At 39.3% G+C, this 20,670-nt stretch overlaps 1 pseudogene; it reads right to left on the bottom strand.

Annotated features, from left to right (window-relative positions):
• Window positions 1–11,351: 11,351 nt before the first annotated feature.
• On the bottom strand, window positions 11,352–13,163 carry LOC105876439 (protein CBFA2T2 pseudogene; annotated as a pseudogene).
• Between the last annotated feature and the right edge of the window lie 7,507 nt (window positions 13,164–20,670).

The following is a 20,670-nucleotide window of genomic DNA, read 5'->3' on the forward strand; positions in this document are numbered from 1 at the left end:
CATGTATATAATGTATATTTTCAGGGCATACTTTTCATAGCATTAAAAATAACTGAACAGAGAGCTAACTTTACATTGGAAATTTTAGGTGGGCATTTCTGCATACACACCCATTTCACTGTGTCTTAAGTTAACAAAATACACTATTAGAGAATAAGGACATGTGGTGGATGGAAATGAGAGCATTTATTGATGTGGGTTGGCACATTTTTTTAAATCTCTGAAGTCTGCTTTATTTGCAAGTAAATCCTTTTTTCCTTCCCTTGCTAATACACATGCTTGTGAAATAGAGACTTGTGATTGAAGCTTGCAAACAGCATTAAAAAAGAAATAAATATTTTTATTTTAATAGCAGCTATCAAATTTCTATAACTTAGATAGCTATGCATTTTGATAATAGCCCACTCACTCATCCACACTTAAATTTCCACGCCTGTTGAATTTTTCCTTAAGAATAATCAAATAAGGCTTTTTGCCTATAAATTACATATTTTTCCCTAACTAATTAAAACTATTTTATCATGTATCCCAGAACATTTGTTGTTTCTTTCTTTTTCTTTTCACATATCAAGAGATGATTTTAGTTAAGCACTAATGTGTTTTTCTTTGTTTAACCACAAAATAGTCATTTGGAAAGCTATTTCTAACCTGAGCATTACTTTTAAAGTGACTTGTACACATGCCAGTTTTTCTGCATGTTTTGACAAATGACACATTTCCTTTGGTGCTTCCTTGTGGGTAACAGTGTGTGAGGATGTGGTGTTAGAAAAATTTATTACAGTTATTTTGTAGTTGATATTAAAGAATGTGATGTATTATACCAGGTGTCTGACCTTTAAAGATCTTAGGACCTAATTCATTACAACATAAAATTTACATATTATTCAACTTTGCTGCAGAGCTTTTATGAACAAGTCATGGAGTGTATGTATATCAGGATGGAAAAGAACAAGTCAAAGCTTAGGCAAGGAGTCGAGGTCAGAACCCCAAGTTTGCATCTGTTTGTGGTGCTTCTGTGGATTTAAGTGAGCATTAGGTAAATACATAATGATCTAAATGAAACCAGGGGAGGGAAGGGCATTTAATACAAAACGAACATTTTGTGAATTAGTGAAGCACTTCTTTTTATATATATTCCTAACTTGGTCTGCTCTAATCTATGGTGCAATGAAAACCACATCTAAGAGAAACTGAAAAAATACACGTTGCCATAGTGTAACTCTAAGCAGGAGAGTCTGATACAGCCAGCAAAATAATACTAACACAGTGATTTTCCATGTCTGGTTAAAAAATACAAGATGAGAAATTAAAAGAAAAAATTACTGTGAAATGTCTTAGAGAGGCAATGCATGTATTTGAAATAGCATATTTATTACAGTTTTTAAAAGAAAAGCATTTGCAGAACATTGTAGCAAATTAGATTTGAACATTAAAAGATTATGCGCTATTGGAAATCAGATAATGCTGTTTTAATTCTTTTAAACATTTTCAGTATTTCCTTTTCAATAACTGCTAGAATATTCTTTTTTCTCATAATTTATTTTCATCTTATTTGGGCTTCAGGTCAAATAAATATCTATTAAATCAGAAAGTTTTCCTTTAAAAAACACATATCTGATATTCAACATGATGGCAGAAGGACTGTTCATTTGTGAGGTCTTGGTCCACTATGGTTTCATATCACTCAAGGATCTACGAAACCCTGATGGATAATAATATCTTTCCTTGAGGAGTCTATGACATTATGGCAGAAAAATAATTCTAAATCCTTCTTTATATAGAGACTATAAAATAATTTGAGTTAATGCAAATGGGATATTAATATCAATATAATCCAAACACTGTTTAAAGATTCAGTTTGCTATCAAAGATAATGTTTCCTTATTCTGCAGTTTAATTAGCAAGGAGGAAGCATTTTATCTCAAATGCTGATTTTCTAAATTAGTTTGCTGGAAGGTATAGAAATATGCTTGAAGTTTTTTTTTTGCATTTTACTAATTTTTAATAAATGTGTGGAGGCAATCGAAACAGGACAAAATTTAAAAAGCTGTAATTATCCTACGGGTGAGTTGCTTCTAGCAAATGCAAACCAATCACTCGGACTAATGGCACATTAAGAGGAAGTGCTGTGTATTCGCAGTAGAGGGTGCTGTCTTCTAGTTCTATCACAAGCTAAAATAGAAGGTCACTCAGTCTATTGATAAATCACACTGCCGTGATTCCTAACTGACAGCTCAAACTAACATCAAGCTGGATGAGGGAGAACAAAAGGCCATCAAGCAGCCATTTTCTTGACACTTTTATTCAATCACCAGCAGATTGCTTACGACAGCAATAGCAGCTGTTTTGTCTTCATCTTTCCACATTTGATAAAAGGTGTCAACTCAAATTTTTGTAAATAATTCACTTACCCCTACTGCACACACTAGCACTGTTCAGCATATGTATTTTGTGTGAGCAGATCACTGAGGCAGGTCAGAGCTCAATGATATCAGCTGAAGGTCATCTGTGATCTAAAAAGAAGCCTCGATAAAACTACACAGTCCCTCAAGGTCAGAGATAAAACTACGTGTAGATATTTGTGATGGGAACAAAAGGTTAAACAATAGGGAGAGAAGGTATGAAAATGCTTCCTTTAATATATGAATGCTTTTCTTTGTTTAAGAAACCTCATTCATAGCTCCTTGGCCAGTTATCGATGTAGGGTATTTGTAAACCCACCTAAGAGATTAAAAATCTAAATTGTTCTTTCAAAAGTTTGAAAAAAAATATTATTTGTAGCATGCTATTCATCATGACTGTGCAGCAGCCAGAGCTGCAATTCGTTTCTATGTTCTTTTTAAAAGAATCATAAAGAGTGTCAAAAATTAATACAGTTAGATAGAATTTCATTTATCTAGTTCATTTAAAATTCTACCCTGAAATGCATTTAGGCTCGAGAGCTGAGAAAAAAATAGAGAAAGAAGGTGTTTTATATCATAAGAGCTTCATTTGCTTTAAGGGCTTAGAGAAACTAATAGAGAAATCCTTGAATTATTGCAATAAGATACTCTATCTGGTGTTGGCAGTAGCTAAAAGTGCTGAGATTAAAAATGATACATCCTTCAATGCTGGGTTGTTTTTTCAGTTACATTACTCGGAAAATAAATCTAAACAACAAATAGTCACTATTTGGTTTATAATTCTAATAGGAAAAGTCCATATGCTTTTGAGATTCTGTCTTAGCTTCAAATGCAGGGGGATTTATTACCTGTAATTGATGTACGTGGAGATCAAAGAGCAGCTTCCTTATATTTTCTCCTATTCTTTCTACCTCAGAAGTCGGGGGGCAATAACTCTTGCAATTCCACTGGAATATGTGTAGGAGAATGAAATGAATCTGGGTAAAGTACTGCCACAGTAATATAGGGCATTAAAAACATTTTTAAAAATCCAAATAGGTAATCTGATTTCTGGTTGAATGTTAATTTCCATAAGAAGAATTAATATTTTCATGATTTAAACATTAATAAATTTAAAAGATAAACCAAGATTTGGAATAAGGCTTTAATATACTGAATTTAAAAGCAACAATGTTACCTTCTCACTTTCTCTCTGAGTTATTGTATATACAATATACAATATTGTATATTGTATATATAATATGTATATTGTATGTATATTGTATATATAGTATATTGTATATATGTATATTGTATATAATATATACAATATTGTATATTGTATATATAATATGTATATTGTATATATAGTATATTGTATATATGTATATTGTATATAATATATATACAATATTGTATATTGTACCTTTTGCCACTTAGCACATGCCATTTTATATTGTAACTTGTCTTCCTATGTACATTTCTTCTCAACTGGACTGTGGGACCACAGAGCAGGAGCCATGTCTTAATAATTGCATAACATTGATACTTTTATATTTTCATAAAGCCTACAAAGCGCTTGCATATTTTATTTGGTCTTCATAACAGGTGGTCACATCAGAGATTATTATCTCCATACTACAGATGAGGAAACCAAGGTATAAATATGTACAAGATAACTCTTCCCATATGTTAGCAGAGGCAGTACTTGAATTTGGATCTTTTGGCATGGAATCCAGTGCTCTTTCACATCACCTGAATATAGGCATGCAAACAAGAAAGGTCCTAGCACACACAGATGGAAAACAGTGCTTGGCATATAGTAGACATTCAACATGTTGTTAAATAAATAAATGATAACCATATGTGTTTAGCCTAGAAATATGTAGAAGGGGCTAAAATTTTTCTATTTTTATTGATAACAATTATTTGGGTAGTAGATTGATCCCAGAGTAAATATATCTTGTGGTCAAGGAAACGAAGAGAGGCATAATGTCTTTGGTCTGGAGAACCTTTCATTCTAGGCAGGGACCAGATGTCTTTTCATGACAAAGAGTTAATTTCCTTGACAGTAAAATGGGGATAATAATCACTGCTTTATTTATCTCATAAGATTTTCATGTAGATCAAAAGAGACACTGCATTTGGATATGTTTTGTAAGCTATGACATACCAAATACATGTGACTTACTTCCTTATTAATAAGGCAGTGCATGGTGGCCCACTAAGCACGATACTCAACTCAGAGGCGAGAGAAAGGTTTACCTAAATAAATGTGGGAAATTTTGAAAGCATGATAGAAAAAGGCATTTCCAGGAGGCAGGGAGATGTAACCCCAAAAGCCAGCGATAGAAAAGAACAGAACATGTTTGAAGGAGATAGAGTAGCTTGACTTAGAAGTGTTTCTAGAAGGGAGCAAAAGTATTTATGCTTAGAAAGATAGGGTAGGTTGTATCTGGGAGTGCTTTGCAGTCCTGGTACCCGGTGAGGGAGTCTGATCTCAAGTGGAAATACAAAGCTTCTTGTGAGGATGGTGAGTACTTTCCATTTAGCTAATTGCATAGGAAGAACTCAGAGGAGACTTTTAGGGAGCTAACCACATTCCTAAAGAAAAAAAAATGACTCCCATGCACATGCAGAAAAGTATAATTATAATGAGAGAAGAGGTTCTCCAGATATTGTACAGTACTAACAATAACTTACCTAATTGGATGTGTGCTCTATGTCTCACATTGTTCTAAGTAAATAATTTACATTAACTCATTTAATCTTCATAATGGGGGAAACTATTACTATTTAACCGATGAGGCAACAGAGACCAAGAACGGTTAATTAAATGCCAGGCCTGTAATCCCATCTACTTGGGAGGCCAAGGCAAAAGAATCACCTGAGCCCAGGAGTTTGAGTTCAGCCTGGGCAACATAGTGAGACCCTATCTCTACATAACCTATCTTTGGTCACGTGACCAGGAAATTGCAAAGCAGGATTTAGCCTCAGGGAGTATGGCTGCAGAGCTTGGCTCCAACATTGCCACAGTCATGGTCTTGATGAATTGTTAAGTCCCCTTGTGAAAATTCATTGGTTTATGCACTTTTTTGTATGTACGTTATCCTCTAATAAAAGTTATACACAACTGTTATACACAAACTGGTTATTAGGAATAGGAATTATTAGGAGTATGAATAATTTCAAGTTTCTTAATTTTATTTATTTCTATTTTCTAGATTTTTGACAATTATCTCATAAAACTTTTGTAATAAGGAATATTTGTTTTAGGCAAACAGGGCAAATTTTTGGTGAGGATGAAATTAACATTGATTTAACAATTACTGTCAGTGGTGTCCTATTTATTATTTCTCAAAATAGCCATTCAAAGAGTTTTCATATTATTTGTGCCCATTTTAGCAGAAAATAAGTTTTAGAGAGGTATATAACTAGTTCCAGTCACACACAGAATCCAGCACATAATTAAAAGGGGACAGGATTTGAATACAGGACTGAATCCAAAACCCAGGAAAAAATGAAGGAGGCAATTTAGGGATTGAGAAAGTATTCTAGAGGAAAGTTCTAATTTGGTGTGGGACAATTAGGAGTCAGAAGCAATCATTTTGAAAAATTGCTAAATAGAAAGAAAGCAAAAAATAAGATTTTCTATTGCACAAAGGCCATTGTGGTTTAAAACTTTTTGACTCATCCCTTGAAGCCTTCTCCAAACAAAGCTAAATAAATCATCGGATTTTGTGTAAGGCCCTGAGAAATCTGATTTAAAAATATTGGTTATTCTCTATGAAGTTTTTTGTCTGTTTTTGTTTTTGTTTTGTTTCACCTGACATCCCCAAACATTCCTTACCCCCCCCAAACAACGCATTATTTTTCCAGACACTTTATAGTGACCAATTACATGGGATGTCAAACAATTTGTGTAACTGCCACAATTGGGAGAACTAAAATGACCAAAACAGTTAAAGCAGTTAAAGTTTCAAGTGTTTTTCCTCCAAAATTGGACAGAGAAGTAAAGGAAGTGACAATGCATTCTGGTGAGTACAATAAAAATGGAAAATCATTAAGTTCTCCAGTTTTAAAATAGACAAAACCAGAAACTCTTGGCATTTGACCTCGGCCAAATTACTTGAACTCATTGTTCCTGAGCGAAGCAAGCCATAAAACAGCATAAAAAGATATCCTCTGCACAATGCAGACACTATATCTGACTTGAGGTGCTCCAGATAAATAAATTATATCTTTACTAGTTGAGGCTGGGACAAAAAGGTGAGTACAGTTCTCTGCAAAGGATGTTTTAAAGATTCATCTTATTTTTTCTCCCACAATTTTTCTCTTCTATCCATGTGGCCATTTCACCGTTTATTTCTGAGTTTTTAGTAGATTGTGAAGCTCGCTATAATAATAATAATAAACACTGATATTTTTCTTTCAGTGGATAAGGGCACAGAAGGGCAAAGCATGTTTTCTAAATAGTAATTCCTGTGGTATTTTTCCGTGTGGCAAACAAATAGTTCTGAAGATGTGACACTCCATTTTCGATCTATTTTTATATGCTAGCAGTTGCATTTTCTTACTGGGACCTCTGAAATTACTGATTCTGAAAAAAATAAAGGGCAAATTCAGGAAAATATAAATTTACAAGGTTGACAGTTAAGTTCTAGAAAATTCCACAATGCATGGTTAAGCAAATGGTTTTTAGTGATCCTCAATAAGAACTATGTAAGGAGTTAGTGTTGTCAAACAAATGTTTGACATTTTAACAAAATACGTAAGAGAGTCTCCAAAGATATTAAAATGTTCCTTTTTTAATGACCTTTCTTGACCACTCTTTTTAAAATTATAACCTTCACTGTATTCTCCACTCCTCCTTTGCTTTCTCCTTAGTACTTACTATCATCTAACATGCTGTTTTATTATTTATTTTGTGTACCGACTCTCTCTTCCAGTAGAATATAAGCTCCACGAGAATAGGTTCTCTTCCTTCACATTCTTTTAACTGCTGTATCTTCAGTGCATGGTTCATACTAGTTGCTGAAAGAAGAAATATCTTTGTGAAGATATTGAAATACAGATGGAGTGAAGATAACTGTTATTCACATTGAACCATCAGAACCAATGGCCTGATGGCAACCTCAAGGAAGCTCTCAGGTGGACTAAGTATGTTGGGGTTCTGATTCTTTCCAACAAAGACTGGTTGAAAATATAAAAGGCAGGCTTACAATTTTTTTTGATGAATCTAAGCTAGGAAGAATAGGTGTATGAAAACAAAACCAAGCTTTGACATGATTTGGAGGGGCTAAAATGCTGGATTCAAGCTAGAAATCTACATAATAAAATAGATTCCTTCCTTCCTTCCCTCCCTCTCTTTGTTTTTTAGAGACAGGCTGTCTTGTTCTGTTGCCTGGAGCGCACTGGTGTGATTATAGCTCATTGTAACTTAGAACTCCTGGGCTCAAACCATCTTCCTGCCTCAGCCTCCCAAAGTAGCTGGGACTACAGGCGCAAGCCACCATGTCCAGCTAATTTTTCTTATTTTTGTGAACACAGGATCTCACAGTGTTGCCCAGGCTGGTCTTGAACTCCTGGCCTCAAGCAATCCTCCTGCTTTGGCCTCCCAAAGTGCTGGGATTACAGGAATGAGCTACCGCTCCCACCCTCATTTCTCTAATTGGAAGAATTGTATGACTACGAATAATTTACTTAATTTTCCCAGACCTGAGTTTTTTCTCTTCTGTATTAGATGGATCTGATGAGGCTTAAGTCTCTTCTAGGTAATGAGATTACTTGATCTTCTGAGGCTTGGGGCATAGTCAAACTGGCAGTCAAAAAGTGGAAATCACAGCAATTAAAAAGTGAAGGGTTAAAGGGGCAGAGTTACGGGAGTTGAGGGGACAGGGCCATATCAGGAGCATTTAGTGGCAGCAAAAGAGTCAATAGTGGTTGAAGAGATGCTTGTGGCTCAGGCCAAGATGGAGCCAGGGGCCGAGGAGTAGAAGAGGGAGAGGAAGATAAGGCAATGGAGATGTCTCTTGTAATGGTCTCCGGTGCTCTTGGGACACTCCTCCCCCCTCTCCTCATTTGTTTCTGCATTGATAGGAAGACTCATTACCTGTATGGAATAAACCAAACCAAAACAAACCAAAAAATTCACTGGAATCTTGAATAAAGGTCAGAATGGGCTCCTACTACCAAATTGAAACAACTGGTGTCAGGAAAGTTTTGTGCAAGTGCTTGAAAATTTAGGTAACAAAACATGCTTGCCAAGTGAGCTGGCTTTTCAGTATATGATTAAAAACCCCCTCACAAGTGGAACACCCTCAGATTCTGTTAAGGTAGCCACTGTAATTGTTGTATACACCAGTAGTTCTCAAATTGTAGTGTCCATCAGAATCACCCAAAGGGCTTGTTGAAACGCAGATTGTTTGGGGCCCCATTTTCAGAGTTTCTCACTCAGTAGGTCTGGCTTAGGACCCAAGATTGTTCATTTCTAACAAGTTCTCAGGTGATGTTGACAACCCTAGCCCAGGGACCATGCTTTGAGAACGGTTGTGTAGGCTGCATTCTGCACTAGGCTGCTGGCTGTGTTTTGGGGGTGGGATGGGGTAGGGGAATGAAATCCATAGGCTGCCTTGCTCCACATGCCCCTGCAGCCCTGCTCTGCTGTGTTTGTTTATTTATTTATTTATTTTGAGTCAGAGTCTCACTCTGTTGCCTGGGCTAGGGTGCCATGGCGTCAACTTAGCTCACAGCAACCTCAAACTCCTGGGCTTAAGTGATCATACTGCCTCAGCCTCCTGAGTAGCTGGGACTACAGGCATGCACCACCAAGCCTGCCTAATTTTTTCTATGTATTTTTAGTTGGCCAATTAATTTCTATTTTTAGTAGAGACGGGGGTCTCGCTCTTGTTCAGGCTGGTTTCGAACCCCTGACCTTGAGCGATCTGCCTGCCTTGGCCTCCCAGAGTGCCAGGATTACAGGCATGAGCCACGGCGCCTGGCCCTCTGCTGTGTTTAAATACGGCAAATTATACGAAACTCATCGTTGATATATCTTATTCCACCCCTTTGCAAATGGGAGAAATGGGCTCAATGAGAAAAACATGTGAGGTGAAACAGGCTTTGGCTGGTAACTATAGTACCATTTCTCAGTGACAAGGAAGGGAAGATACTGTTGGCCCTCAGTTGAGAGACTTAGATTTTAGACCCTGTGTTGACTCTAACAAGTTGTATTGTCTTAGCCAAGTCTCTTAATCCTGGATTCTGTCTTAAATCATCTGAAAAATAAGACTGTAAGGCTAGAGGATGTTTAGAATCTCTTTCTGCTCTAAAATTCATTTTGTCGGAATCTAAGTTAGAGGAGACGTTTATGTCACCATGGCAAATTGACCAGTTTATCTTTGTGGAAATGGAATTGGTTTGGAGAGTTGTTCTTTATTGGTGAAGGAAGATCTTTTTTTTTTTGCTTTATGGTACTGAGAGAGCTTTTATTTCAGACTTTGGTCAGTGTACAGAAGGTGGAGCTAGACCTAGGTTCCCAAGGCCAGCCACTGCAGGGCCAACCAACCCAACCCAACTCAACCAAGTCCCCTCCAACCCAACTGATTCCTTGCCAGCAGCTCAAAGGTGTAGAGTGAGTCAGCGTCCCTGGGCTTCCAACGAAACCCACATGGCAGAGAAGAATAACATTTTGAAAGGAGTATAGGTGATGTCATGTTTGGTGAACCAGGTAAGTTGCTGGAAACCCCCCATGAAGACGGGAAGGAAAATTGGTCAGGCTTTCCCAAAATGGTTCTCACACTTCACAAAATCTTTTTGGGCTCAAAGTGGGAAGCTATCAGATAACAAAAGAGAAAGGAAATGGAGATTGTGTGTCTGATAAAAAAAATCAACAGAAGGCATAATGACACGGGACTATGAGGTTTGTAGAATTCTTTCACGTCCAGGAGGGCTGCTTAGATGAGACCAGGCCTTGACAGGCGGGGCGAATCCTATCAGCACACCACGGCACATTCAGCAGGACAACTGCAGCTGAGCCAGTGCCAAACAGAACCCATGGCAGAGGACGCGCAGTGTGATCCAGACATGCACAGTCTGAGCGATAAAAGGACACAGAACAAGACGACTGTGCAAACAGTCACACAGTGGCAGAAGGCTCTGCATTTCCAAGAGGTGATCTACTCAATAAGTTTGACAATACTAGTTTGGTCAACATGCTTAGAGAGAACACACTATCCACAGTGGAGTCTCATTCTCTCTCAGACCAATCCATGCGCTGGAAACAATTTTCTGCACAAGCAAAATCAAACGAGAGAGAGAGAGAAAAAAAAAATGGATCCCACACTGAAGTATCCAGCCATCTTGTCCCAAGTGATCTGTGATGCTTGGTAGAAGTTTTATTTATTTTTTCTTGTTACGGGTGCTTTTACTGAAATGGTGACTTCTTTCCTATTGATTCTGATCTTAACAAGTCTGAACAAGAGGGTTGAGAAGGGAGTCCTGAGTGCCACTTTTTGCCTACCCAAGTCCCCATGAGGCCAATCAGTGTCATCTGCCAAGGATGGAAATGGGGCTTAAGGAGCTGCTCAAGGATAAGAGGGACCACTCTCCCATCTGAGGGGGGACTCCTCTGCAGCCTGCCACCAGCACCCAGGCCTCTGCCACATGAAGACCGGCACACTTGGCAGTCTGCTGACTGAAGGAGGCAGGGAGGGGAGCTGGTGATCTACACTGACAGGGGCCTGGCTAAGCCAGCTTCGGCTGGGAGAGGAATAAACCGGGAAAGCCATGGAGGAGGCAGTGCCGGCCAGCTGCCCGTATGCAGAGACACTGGCACACTTGTTCTGCAAGGACATAGACGGTGAGTGTTGGAGAGGCCATGGACTCCTTCTGCCTCCATTGCATTCCTTGCTGATGACCAACAGCTACTTGCACTGGTTTCCACAGCCAGCCCCCCATGCAAGTGTCCTGTCATGCTGAGTGGTCACCAGGATAAGTGGAATCTGGGCTCAGAGTCCGTTGGTGTCAATGGCTGTCACAGAGGCAGGTGTTGAGGAACGCGAGGTGGTTGCCACGGCCTTGTCCAGGGCTGGGCTGGGCACATTGCAGTTGGCAGACCTGGCTGCGCCCCTCCCCCCAGGAAGCAGTGGCCGGCTCTGGCTGTGGGGACTCTGGCCATGCAGGTTTTGGCCACAGAGGCAGTGGTGCTGCTCCCAGTCCTTGTGCTGGCAGAAAGAGCCCCAGTACCGTGCAATATTGCAGCCACTGCATGTCTCGCTGGCTTTGCGGCCACAGTTCCAGCAGTTCTCCGTGGACTCCTCTTGCTCGTTTATGTCGCCTGCCACTTGATGTCCGTGATGGTTTGCTCCATGCGAGCTCTCTCTGTTGCAGTCACTTCAAAGGCTTTCTGCTCTGCTTCAGCAATGGCCTTCTGTACTTCTGACATGGCCTGAATCTTCACCTTATTCACAGCTTCTGTTTTTTTCCAAAACTCCACAGGTACGTATCCTGTACCTGGCCTACTGCTGAATTCCCTCTGAGAATCATGGCTGAGAGAATCTGTAGTCCCAGGGCTGTGCTGCCTGCAGACCAACTCGGTCCCTGTTTTCCTCATGTCTGTGTTTTCATTATATCATCCTTTCCAGTAGTTGAGCTCTTCATGATCTGATTCCTGACAGCGCCGCAGAACTGCCATGGGGCGCTGTGTTTTCTCTAGCATTTCCATAATGCAATTCAGGACATGGTCAAGGTGTTTCCATTCATCAGCCCATTCTCTTTCTGTCAAACGGTGGTCTACCAACTCATCTTGATAGCTTCCATTTAGACTAAGATTATGGTGCCTATCACGAACTCCTCGATGTTCTAGCACCTTGTTGGGTTCCTGATACAGGTGTGAAGTTGCAATATCTTCTAAGGTGTAATGCTGAAGAGGCGGAGGAGTAGGATGGAACTGGCCCCCAGGATTCATGAGAGGTACCGTGAGAGCAGGACTACGCCGGGGCGCAGGGCTAATGGTACACACTCTCTTCTCAGGTGGCTCAGGAGCAATCGCATCTCTTTCAAAACTATTCTCTTCTCTCCTCTCTGGACTGGGCCTCTTCCCCTTTCCATGTACCTCCATGAGCAGCTCGGAAGAGCCAGCAGGTGACGCGATGCTTGTGTTGAGCAGAAGGTGTTGTTGCTGAGCCAGGTACTGGGACGGGGGCCGCTCGGCTGCCCGAGCACAGTGTAGCGGTTCTCGCTGCAGCAGGGGCAGGTTAGCCTTGAGAAACGGAATCACAAAAGGACGAAGAGGAAAGTTTGTGGCCTCTTGGAGCTTGCAATGGAATTCTTCAATTGTCACCGTTGAGTTCACCAATGCCAGAACAAGAGTCCGCACCTTCTCCCCAATCTCAGGTGAGATGTCATTGCCAAGCTGTTGCAGAGTAGTGAGAAAGCGTTTCGACCTGCTGAGCTGCCGAGCACCCACAGGTGGCTGGCAACTGCTGGTTTGTTAGTGCAGATGGTATGGAAGAGGCAGGACCATTGCTGAATCTCTGTGGTGGTGATGGGGCACCATTCGGGGTAGGAAGAGAATGGCTGATTCCATTGCTTAATGTTGGAATTCCATTGCTTAATGTAGGGGTAAAGGACACTGACCTCGGGATTTATTAGTGGGAGTGGTGGCATGGTGGGAGGTGAGGATCTAGACTGTATCTTCACTTCCACAGGTGACCCAAGCATTGCTGGCATCCTTTTCTCAGGACCAAGCTGGAAGGCGGCTGCTCCAGGGACGCCCACCATCGCCAAGCGCTCCCGCCGCTGGGCCTGCAGGCGAGACCTGCAGCAGCCGAGCTCACCGCCGCCGCCGCCACCACCACCACGGATGTCGCCCCAGGAAGATCTTAGTGATTCAAATTTTCTCTTCCATCGAATGCAAGGTAGTACCTAGCACACAGTATTCAATAATATTCTATCCTTTCAATTTCTTTCCTTTATCCCTCATGTTAATGATTCGTTGACAAAATTTGTTTTTAGTTCAGATGGGAAAATCTGTCACTTTTAAGAAATGTGTTAGAATTGGGGAGACATTCTTTGGTACTCAATCCCATCCTTTGCTCCTGTTGTTTATGTGTTTTGCCACCAGATAGCAGAATTACTCCTGCTATGATCTTTTTATGATTTAGATGGGCTTACTTATTGGAAGCTCTTAGGCAGAGAAATGTGAGAGAGGAAGTCCTCATTCCTTCGTTATCTGAGGATAATTTGGTACTGGAGGAAAAAAAGATTTCGTAAAGTGAATCCACTAAAAAAAAATATGCTGGAAAAAAGGGATTACGAAAAAATGGCTTGAGTGGGGCTTTATCTTAAAAAATAAAATTAAGAATTATAAAAGATATTCAATTGCTCTTATATTTAGCCAAATTTAGATGTTATTTTCAACTATGTTACAAAAAAAAAAAAAAAATCAAATTTCCCCCCAGCTCCCATTTTGGGCAGAATTCAGCTTGTGCTTTAGTAGCTCAGTTCTGCCCCCTGGAGGAGGAATTGCTGTCTTGGCTTCTTTGCATAGTATAATCATAAAAGAAATTGTTTTTGTAAAATTACTCAAGGGTTTTATCAATTTTTGCAAAAGCATCTCTTAATTCTTTGACATTTGAATTAATCTCTTTGGAAACACTTGTGTTGTTATACATGTTGATATTTTTCTCTAACTGTTGATATATTTCTCTAACTGTTGACTGGTTGAACTGGTTGAGCATTTTCTTTGACTTCATGGAGTCCTGGATCTTCTGTGAGATTTGCAATTCCTTTTTGTTGTTGATTACAAAAGTATGTTAACTTGAAATATGGAAATAGACATTAGTGTTAAAGGGAAAAGGATTTCTCTTTTTAGGAAAAGCTTTATTTATGTTGCATTCAAACAATCAGCCTAAAATCAATCTCTTTCTCTCTCTTCCTCCCGCCCTCCTCCTCTCTCTCATCAAAAAAAATATACAGGCTTTCAACATTTCTTTGTTTCACAGTTTAAAAACATTTTCAAATTCAGTTTTGGTTTCAAAGCATACAAAAAGCCTGTATCAGTGAACTTTTGTTGTAAGCAGGCAGTAAAGGAAGCCACCTCCAAAATCAGTGGCTTAAAACAACTGTCATTCATTCTCATGGATTTGCAGGTTGTCTGGGCGTTAGGTGGTATACAGTGAACTTGACTGGGGTAAAATGAATTTTTGAATAAGGATTGATTTTTGTAAAAGATAAATTGATTAGGGAATATTTTTGTACAATGGTATATTTTCTTTCCATGAAACACATTTCAATACTGGGTTCAAATCCTGGTTCTGCTCCATAGTAACCACGTTGACTTAATCTTGACTTAATCTTACAATGCCTTCATTTCTTCACCTGTCAAATGGGGATAATAATAACATTCATATCACTCAATTTTATGAGGACTGAATGAGGTAATTAGCAGATAATGGAGTGTTTACTAAATTCTAGCTTTTCTCTTTTTATTAAAAGAAAAAATATTTTTGATTGTGATTAAAAGTCTAGTGAGTTGGGCAGAGAGAGTGGGAAAACCATGGAGTTGGAGAAAAAGGTAGGGTTTGAATTTATCTCCAGCTTTCTGATCATATACATACCGCCAGCAAAACTGACATTTTACTTTATGGAATAAACACTTATACAGTATCATGTACTATGTACTAGACTCTGCAAGAGCTTAACAAATATTAACTCATTTAATTTTTATATCAACCTTGAAAGATAGATGCAATTATTATCTCCATTTAATAGATGAGGATACTTGGGCACAGAGAGGTTGTGAGACTTCCTCAAGGCCACACAGCTAGCAAGTGGCACAGCTGGGATTCAAATGCAGGGGAGCCTGGAGGCAGAGTCTGTAGTCTTAGGTCATTGTGCTTTTTTATAACAGGCAGCAGCACAAAGGAGGCATTGTCTCAAATGCAGTTATTTGATTTATATACTGCACTCAGGACACTATTATATACTGTAATTTTGAAGATGTAACTTTATTCTTTTTTTCTGAATCTGAAGATTTGATTAGTCTTCTGTGCACATATTTTTCTTGTGTTCTCCCCTCTATCCAGCTTATTCCAGGGTAGAAAAGAGATTCCATGAGACTTAACTACAGGCTGCTGGAGAATCACTTAATAAAGGTGTGGAGAATCGTCCTTCCTGGGCTTGCTGACTTCTCATTCTCCTTTATAGGAGGAGAAGAATCAGGGTCACCATATCAGGTTGTTTTTGCTCTTCAGTGATAGAATTTTTATTGCTAACTTAAGGAATATGGAATCAGTGAAAACAAACTAGGTTTTTACATCTAACTCTATTCTGTGCAGAGAAAACACACCATGCTAATAAATCTTCCATACTAAAAATATATCCACACAAGGCAAAGGATGATGTTTGTAAATCGAATTGAATTGAATTTCACTTTTGTGCTTTTTCGGGAGCATAGTTCAAGCATGAGGAGTATGTAGTTTGGAAATTCTCTCCCATGGGCCAGCAATCCAGGCACAGGTAATTGCAATTTTTAGCTCTAAGATTATGACTTATAATAAACTTAGTTGAAGCTCTGAAATGCTCGGTCACATAAAACTGCAATTGTCATGGGCAGGGTGGTCGACATGTGTGGTGATGCTTAGTAGTTGAGATTATGTATTTTTATTTGGTTTTGTTTGTAGCTCAGCTGAAGCAGCTGTCTTTGATCCAACAAAGATAGGGTGGCTTTTATTAAAAATTTAACACATATCTCATAGCAATATTTACTTTAATGTGGTAAATCAAGAAATTCTTCTTTTTCTGAATGAGATATGTTGGTAAGATAAACTCAATGCTGTAAGATAAATATTAACTTTATAATGAAAACCACAGAATGCCTTATCTGATACATTGCATCTGTATTTCTCTAAGGAGATGAGAAGCCATCCACGCTTCTTGCTCTACCTTGCACAAGAGGTAATGGCTTGGATTTTAATCCTTAATTATCTGTCCCGGCTCACTTTATGGTGACATCTCATCCTGTGTATTCTTCAACTTCTAATTTTAAAAATATTGAATCTGTTTGCTCATGCAAGAGACTAGCTGATGTGAGAGTTACGAAAGTACAGCCAGGCACTTTTACATGCAATAGCCCGTGGAGGATATGCCAGTGTTAGTAGGCAAAAATTCATTAGTCAAAAGGAGATTTTGAAAGTTTTAAAAGTTAAAGAAGGTCTTATAGGAAGTCTGGGGAACACAACCTCAAATCCAATTAGAAAATGTCAGAGCGGGGTTCAAAGGACACCTGTGATAGTTTTGATAAAGTTACTTACTGCTCTGGAAAGAACTGAGATATACTACTGTTCGCCACGGTGATTGTGTGTGGGTACCTTCACGCAGTGGCACCAGTTATGAATCCTGTAAGTGACCTATTAATAATACGAATGAAATGTGCTGCCTAGAAAATGAGGTTGCCTGGCTCTCATAAAATACCATTTTCTTTTCATAATTTACGGGGTATGTTGTCCAAAGAGGTGAAGTATTTCATGTTGGTCAGTTTGGGCTGTGCACAGGTCTCATACCATGTGGAATATTTTTAATGGTTGACTGATAAAACATTGTTTCTTGCAAGTCAGCCCTTTTTTGATTACAAACATCAAGGCTAAAGACACAAGTTCTTATTGGTATATCTTGCTAGTAGTTACAAATTCTATTAGAGACCCAAAATAAACCAACTAGGCAACTACATTTTCATTATGTGCCAATTAATGTGTGGAAAATTTGGAATTAAAAGATGTGGTCCTTGCTTTCAAGGCGCTGATAGTCTTGGAAGCAAAAGATTAATTCCATGTAAAAATTATGTTAACCAACCATTTCTTTCAGTTTTTACATACTTAACATATGTAGGGAGTCACACTTAGATAAAGAAGTTTCTGATCTTCCTTCAAGGCTCATGCATTTTGAGTTACTAGCAGGACACATGGGGTGCAGAGAGTATAGGTAAATGTGTTTTAAGAATTTAGAATTTATCCAATGTGTACAATAGAAGAGAGAAAGTTTCTATCTTTAAAAAATAATTTATTTTCAAAGCATGTGGATACTCAAATTATATCCATTCTTTAAGATTTGCAAGTTGCTTTATAAAACATGAGCCATACGATCAAGCTTGTAAGTACTCTGTATAAAAGAATGTTGCAAAAATTCTATTTGGCATCCTGCATGTGCTGGGCCTTGGTCTCCATTGACATATACCATGTCCTGTCTGTCCAGGCTATTTGCACCTCCTTCTGGGGCAAGGCAAATACTGCCAAATCTTCTTCTTCTTCTTTTTTTTTTTTTTCCATAACTAGCCTATGAGAGTTAATGGCAAGGGTGGTTGTGTCAGGTAGACAGTGAGGGACCTCCTGCCCTCCTGGGGACAAAGGCAGGTACCCAGAGCAATTGCCACACCTGGGGGAGGAGGGAACACCTTACCAATCTGACAATCAGAACCTGGCTGACCAAGACCAATTGCAAAAGAATGCAGAGGATTCCCTAGCCATTGGGCCAAGCAGCACAGGCACGATAGTGTCTGGAAGGTGACCTAGAACAACCGAAGGCTAATTATCATGTCATTAGCTTAAATCTACATTGTTGTTCACCACACTCCCCACCCCAAAGGACTTTCAGAGAGGCTCATGGGAGATCCGCATACGCAGTAAGATGCAGGTCATGTAACTCCCAACTGTCCTTCAAAGTGGTTCCGTGGTGATGTTTGAACCATGAGGAGGTCCCAGCCTAGGTGATATAAAACAGGACTCCAGATCATAATCTGGGCTCTCCTCTTACAATAGGGTGTCTGTGGTGAATATATCTTCCTTTACTTAATAAACTTCACCTGGTGCTTGCCTTACTTTGGTGTATCTGGTCATTCTTTGGCTAAAAGTACACCAAGAACGGAGAACAGACTACAACCCAACAATTGGAGTCTCAGAATAAGATACAGGAGGACATTATGTGCTCTTTTGTTGTGTCTGTGGCTGGATTTTAGCTGGAGAAGAGATTTGGGCTTACAGATAAGGCCATGGACTGGTGGCTGGGAATGTTGGGAGTGGGCTGGGCACACTCGCATTGTGTTGTGGGTGATAATCATACTGCAAATCATCCTTTATTGTGGTGCTTTGTTTTTGTTTCTGTCTCTTCCACCATACCCTGACTTCTTCTGGGGGGAGAGAGGGACACATGTGTCATCTTGTAGGTTAAAAAAAAAAATAGTCAAATATCGGCAGTTGTGAACGGTTCAAACTGAGTACAATGCACTGCTTGAGATGGCGATAGCTTGAATTTTTCCTACCATTTCTGCCCCTCCCTAGCAGTATGAGCTTGAGTAAGTCTCTTAATCTGTATGATCCTTACTTTCCACACTCGTAAAATGGGATAAAACATGCACTTCCTCATCAGGCTGCTGGGAATATTAAATTGTTAATAAATAATGCATATTTGTTTGCGCCTGGCATTCAATGAATACATCTGAGTAGTGTCTACGATGTTTCTTATTTATCCTTTTGGTTTCTGAGCCTAGCACCATCCCCTGCATATACTAGGAGCACAGTAAATGCTTGTTGAACAAAAACCAGCCAAGTTGAAACCTATGGTTTGGTAAATGCCCAAGAAATACTTACCACATGAGTGAGTGGTTCTTGTCCTAGATCAAATGGCCCAGAGAACCACCTGGGAGTTACTCATCTCAAAGTTAGCTCTGGGAATTCTAGCCTGCACAGCTCCACTTCAAACAGGGATTTTCATGAAAAGCGAATCAAAAGTGAATTTGAAAGAGAGGCAAAATACATTGTTTCTTGTTAGGCTTGCTGTTTGATTTTCATTAGGCATCCTGCCTGATTCTTATTAGGACTGCCCTCATTTCTTTAGGTCCTGGTCACTTAGGGTCAGTGCTGGTGTGCTGTATAATGATGTCATTATTTGACTTTATTACATACATGATGTAGGTAATGATTCAGGGCTTATTCCAGAAAATAATCCTAAGCACCTAATGCTGATTGGTTTAATGATACAAAAACTAATTTGGAAAGAATGGAAGGTTTCCTGGGGCACAGCTGATGATGTGAATGTGAAAAGGCTTCATTTCCCACATTTAAAGAATGGAAACAACGTGCAATTACGTGTTCTTCGATGAGGTGTTTCCTTTGAAATGGTAGAACTTGGAAACCATCCATATGCGAAAGGTGGAAAAATTTAAGTAACTGTGCCAAGGTTAGTTTTCCTTTTTTATTTCTTTTATTATTGTTATATTTATTCTTGGCTATAAACATATGCTTTCTCATTTTTTCCCTCTTTCTTCTAATATGAAAACCTAATGGGGAGACTGATGAGATTGGCCAAGTCTGTGAAATTAAAATGAACTTTGTAATTTTGTTTATCAGCTTGGGGTCAATGACATAGAAATTCTGTAAGCTATAAATGTAAATATGAACATGAATTCCATGTGCTGGATTCATTCATGCAGAAGGCGGGCCCATTCCTGCTCCCTGCCATCACCCACCTCCTACCAGTTAGCAATTAGCTACTTAAATAAGCCACCTTGGGGTTCTTTGTGTCTGTTTTACTCGGCACCCTGTGGTGCTTATCCAAGCTCTTTAAGAGAGATTTGTGCCTGGATCTGATCCGTGTGATACATTAAAAAAGATGAGAAACTGGCCATTTCTTTCTTTAAGTGCTTTTCCTTATGATGGAATGGAATAGGAGAGCACACAGAGTGACCCTAGTCGCCCACCGTAGACATCCTTTCAAGCACCAGCTTCAATGACTTGAGCTTCAGTGGCCTTAATTAGGTGAGTAAATTCCCAACTGTTTGTGTCGTTTTGATTTTCTGAATCACCCTCATCTCACAATGCCTGATTTCTGTCCCGTCATTTGTCCACTGCTTGCCATTGCCTGTTTTTGACTGTTTCACTGCATGTTATTTAATAATCAGGAAAAAGACCTTTATTCTGATCATTTCTTCCAGTGGTATGAATTTCATTTCTTATGAATTTTTGGATCTTTTCCCCCCATGGATATTTTTCCCATCAAGGTTATCTTCATACCTGGAAGGGGAGATTGTAAATATGGCAGTTAAACATAAGAACGTGAGCTCAGTTTCTTCTTTTCCTCCTCCAAAGAGGCACATCCTTTACCAGGCTCCAAAATGGCCTTTTCCCCAAATTTTATCAATTTCCTTGTGACTGGTTTTGAAGCTTGCCATTCTATCTCTAGTTTCCCTGATTTCTATATCTGTTCTTAACTGCCCTGAGTCAGAAAACCGAAGACC

This window comes from Microcebus murinus, chromosome 13 (genome assembly GCF_040939455.1).
Source record: "Microcebus murinus isolate Inina chromosome 13, M.murinus_Inina_mat1.0, whole genome shotgun sequence".
Lineage (NCBI taxonomy): Eukaryota > Metazoa > Chordata > Mammalia > Primates > Cheirogaleidae > Microcebus > Microcebus murinus.